The sequence below is a fragment of the Erinaceus europaeus genome, chromosome 13 (assembly GCF_950295315.1).
Source record: "Erinaceus europaeus chromosome 13, mEriEur2.1, whole genome shotgun sequence".
In the NCBI taxonomy this organism is placed as follows: domain Eukaryota; kingdom Metazoa; phylum Chordata; class Mammalia; order Eulipotyphla; family Erinaceidae; genus Erinaceus; species Erinaceus europaeus.
In genome coordinates, this window is record NC_080174.1 from 26452368 (window position 1) to 26455994 (window position 3627).

Below are 3627 nucleotides of genomic sequence, written 5' to 3' on the forward strand. Positions count from 1 at the left end.
TAGCTATTTATTTTTGTTATGTAGGGAGTTCCTTTCTGAGTTTTGGACTTTCTCTGTGACTTCCCTACACTCCATTCCACTAGCAAACTATTGACATATATAGTCAGGACCCATGAGATACTAGGCCCTGTGAAGAGAGTGTGGTGGTAATTCAAAGATGCATGCGAAGACTATGATCTCCTTGGTGGGATAGAAAGCTGCAGAAATAAATAACTATCATCAAGTAGCACATTATAGTTACAGTATTTGACAGTCAATATAAGATCTATCAGCAACTGTCTTATGGAGGAGAACAAAAGAGGATGAGAAACAATGAGGTCAGTGCTCTGGTGGGTAAGTACAATAGCCCCGAGCGGAATAGAGCCTTCTGGGGACAGAGGGAAGCTGACGTGCTCCTCCTACAGGCGATACAGCATGCTCACAGGGCGACCGAGCATCCCAGCCTGCAGCCTCTCAGTCCTAGGATGGGGGCAAGAGTGAGGGGGAGAGTGAGGGGGAGAAGGAGAGGGAGAGGGAGAGGAAGGGGGAGAAGGAGAGGGAGAGGGAGAAGGAGAGGAAAAAGGAGAGGGAGAGGGAGAGGGAGAAGGAGAGGAAAAGGGAGAGGGAGAGGGAGAGGGAGAGGGAGAGGGGAGAGGGGAGAGGGGAGAGGGGAGAGGGGAGAGGGGAGAGGGAGAGAGTTTTCCTTAGAAAGCGATGTCTCCAATAATGCTTGGCTTGCCTTGGATTGGGGTGGAGGCCCCCCATTTTTCCCTAGAAGATTGGGGACTAAATGTGGGAAGGAAGAGAGGATGGGACTGAACATACACACAGAGCTCTGGCGCACCTCCATCTCTCCACTTCAGAATATCTTCATTTAAAGGGGGATACCATGTCAGACAAGGAAAGGCATCTTTTGTAAACCCCCAGATGAATTCACTCATGGGAGCGGTGAGAGCAAAGATGCTGGAGTGAGAGTGGGAGGTCTGTTTCTCCAAGAAAATCCTCTCCCTCGCCTGGCGGAGTCCTGGTTCTGGCTCCTTCACGCCATCCCTCCCTCCTCCCGTCTTGCCCACCTTCTAGTCCTCACGCCTCCTCTAGCGTCATCACCCCCTTTCCCCTCCCATCTCCCCACCACTAGTGCAGTTCTGCCTCCCGCTCAGTCTTTCCCTGAAGCTCCCTGGTGGCTCTGGCTGGGGCTGGGGCTGTTCCAGACGCTCTCCCTGGTACTTCTTTTTGGCCAGCTTTGGCCACTCCGTTTGAAAGGTCTTTGACTTAACTTGGGCAGCACCTTCCCCGACGACCACTGGCTAAGCTTCACAGGTAAGGATGGAGCCTCCTAGATGGAGCCCAGGAAGGAGAAGAGCTGTTTTGGCGTTCTCTAAAGATAGGGATCAAATTTAGCACTTCTGAGTTCTCACAGAAACTTTGCTCTGGCCATGGCCAGTTCTGTGTGAGGGCCTCTGCACGGTTTAATATTAACAGTAACAGTATTTGCATTGGAGTATAAAAGGAATTCTTTCTGCTTAAGCAGTCTCTGTGTGTGTGTGCGCGCGGGCGTCTTTTTTTTTTTTTTTTTTTTACTTTTATGATTATTAACAGATGCCATTGAAAAGGTGTAAAATGCATTCCTGGAAAATCTGCTCTGTTGAAAGCCTTCCTGGCAGTGTTACTATGAAGCTCAAGCTCACCCACTTTCTCTCTCAACTTGGCTGCACAGGTCACCAAAAGGAACAGTAAAAAAAAAAAAAGTTTAAATGAGAAGGTGACATGAGTCTGGCAAGTTTGGGACATTCTTTAGAATTCTCCAGCAGAAAAAGACTGGAGAAGACAATAAAACAAGGTTGGCAAAATACTGATCATTGCTGAAGATAAATGACGTGGGAACATGGGAGTTACTCCCCACCCCTACTTTTTAAAAATACTTTCCTCTCTGCTTTTGTGTAGCTTGGAAATTTTCTATAATGAAAGCATTTTTTTTTTTAAGTTGCAGAAACTCCTTACTCTCTGACCACTTGACACAGTTTGATTTGAAAAGAAGCTGCATGTCTTCTCTTAGTGCCCTCCCTTTAAATTAACCTTTGATTCAGGAATTCTCCTTTTATTACAAGAAAATCTGTCTCCACAGTGGATACTGAAGTCATATATATACTTGCAGCTTGGAGAATTAGGTTTAAAAGCTGATTTACAGTCTAGAAGAGTGAATGTTAAAATTCCAGCCAAATAAGACACTTAGACTTGAAAGTAGCAGCCAAGCATCATATGAACTTTTTTTTATATCTATTGGGAAATATTAGAGGAGCTCCGCAAGTGTGGAAAAAAGGTTGGGTATGGATATTCTTCTTGCTTTTCTTTCAGACAGCTCAGAAACCTATACACTTTTATGAATCTTTTAGCACATGATGTTATTTAATGTAGTGTTTGCCACATAGTATATGTTACTGTATGTTAAATAAACAGTAACTAACGTGGGTCACTTTTTTCCTGCTGAGCAAATTATGTCTGTTTCTCTGCCCAATGTTCAAATATTAGAGGCAAGTCTGTTGAATTTTCACAATAGGATCAGACTTAAAATCTTGGAGGCAGTGAGTCAACTTTGCAAATAAGAAATTTGAGAATGAGAGGTTTAAACACAGCAGAGTCAAATTAAAATATTTTCTTTAAGACTTCAAATAGATTAAGTGGATGTATGTTTCATAACAGACATTGTGAACATAAGATGCTTTAAGACATAAAAAAAGCAAGCCTAATATATTCACAGCTATGCATTACTTTAAAAAGCTACTTGCAAGATATAAAGAAAATCTGGGAACTGTTTCCTGTGCTTGTAGAGTTTTAGCGTATGGGAGAAACAGCAGAGGGTTCCCTTGGGATTTTCTTAGTGCCAGTCAGCCCACATTTGACTTCCACACAACATATCCATTGCATAAACCAAAATGCACATGTCCTGGAAAAATAGCTAAAAACAAAGGGGGGTTCATTTTTTTTTATTGTGATGAGAAGTGGAAGTTGTAGGTTACTGTAAAATCATCAGCTGTGTAATTTTACCATCTTCCTCTCCCTCAAGTACTGCCAGACTTTGAAAGTAGATATTATTCTGTCTCCATTCCTGAGATTGCACTTAAAAACAGTGCTATGGATGATTTTTAAAAAAATATATAAACTGGCACATTGTCAATGAACTTTCATGTCACTTATTTTCAGCATAGAATCAGTCTAGCTTAGTTTTCAGGAGCAAACTAAAGAATATCTGATAAACATATGTGAAATACTTGTTAGGTTGAAAACTTTCTTTTGTGCAGGGATGACTTGCAGCACATTTGGGAGATTATTTAACAGTGCTGTAGGTCCGAGAGGTAGTGTGCTGGCTCTCCAGTGCTACTTGAAAGGAAAATCACCTGCCAGAGACTTGTCTGGTTGAAGAGAGCATTGTCAATCCTCAGTTCATCAGGAACTGCAGCCACATGTAGGTGGGTTTTTTCAATGTGATACATTCCTTATGTGACAACCACTTAATATTCTGCTAGTCAGGCCTCTCCCCTGCTGTATCCCACATACTTTTGAAATGATTTTTGTTCCACAACTCCACAATGAACAGAAGGTTTAAACGCCAGACTTCACAAGCACTATGCAGACCAGCTTTGCCACCTA

The 3627-nt window shown here is 42.8% G+C and overlaps 1 protein-coding gene across 1 annotated transcript in view; it reads left to right on the top strand.

Moving 5' to 3' along the window:
- The first annotated feature begins 1113 nt into the window (after positions 1-1113).
- PRSS35 (serine protease 35) overlaps positions 1114-3627 on the top strand; it is a 4486-nt gene continuing 1972 nt past the window's right edge. Inside the window, exon 1 of the mRNA XM_007526145.3 lies at positions 1114-1299. The gene's annotated coding sequence lies outside the window, so the exon portion shown is untranslated. The remainder of the gene's footprint in view (positions 1300-3627) is intronic.